This window comes from Octopus bimaculoides, chromosome 6 (assembly GCF_001194135.2).
Source record: "Octopus bimaculoides isolate UCB-OBI-ISO-001 chromosome 6, ASM119413v2, whole genome shotgun sequence".
Lineage (NCBI taxonomy): Eukaryota > Metazoa > Mollusca > Cephalopoda > Octopoda > Octopodidae > Octopus > Octopus bimaculoides.
Window position 1 is genome coordinate 64384045 of NC_068986.1, and position 648 is coordinate 64384692.

Sequence of the window (648 nt, forward strand, 5' to 3'; positions counted from 1 at the left end):
ACACACACACACACACACACACACACACACACACACACACACACACACACACACACACACACACACACAAAGAAACATATTCAAATATACACTGACTGAAATACAAATAGCTATGCACATGCATCAGTAGGAATAGTATGTAAATGTAAACACATACCTGTAAACAAAATATTCGTACTCACAGTCATACGCATATATAAAAGCCAAACCACATCAGAGTAGCCATTGAAAAGTTGATGATATCGGCAATATCCCAGCTTAGCCTCAACCTTTCGGCTGCAACGCATGAAAGTATATATACTTTTATACACAGGCGTGGGTGTAGCTGTGTGGTAAAATGTTAGCTTCGCAACCACATGGCTCCGTGGTACGCTGGGTAAGTGTCGTCTACTCTAGCCTCAAGTCGATCAAAGCTTTGTGAGTGTATGTGCGTGTATATGTGTGTGTGTGTGTGTGTGTGTATGTGTGTTTGTGTGTGTGTGTGTGTGTGTGTGTGTGTGTGTATGTTTGTGTGTCTATGTTTGTCTCTCCAACATCGCTTGACAACCGATGCTGGTGTGATTACGTCCCCGTAACTTAGCAGTTCGGCAAAATGCACCGATAGAATAAGTACTAGGCTTACAAAGAATAAAGCCTGGGGTCGATTTG

At 42.4% G+C, this 648-nt stretch overlaps 1 protein-coding gene across 5 annotated transcripts in view; it reads right to left on the minus strand.

The window, feature by feature from the left end:
• LOC106867596 (adhesion G protein-coupled receptor L4) overlaps positions 1–648 on the minus strand; it is a 364928-nt gene that overhangs the window by 134151 nt on the left and 230129 nt on the right. Inside the window, exon 1 of one of the 5 annotated variants that reach the window (XM_052968832.1) lies at positions 158–373. The exons of the other annotated variants lie outside the window; for them this stretch is intronic. The gene's annotated coding sequence lies outside the window, so the exon portion shown is untranslated. Of the gene's footprint in view, positions 1–157; positions 374–648 lie in introns of those variants that run through there. 5 annotated transcript variants of the gene reach the window in all.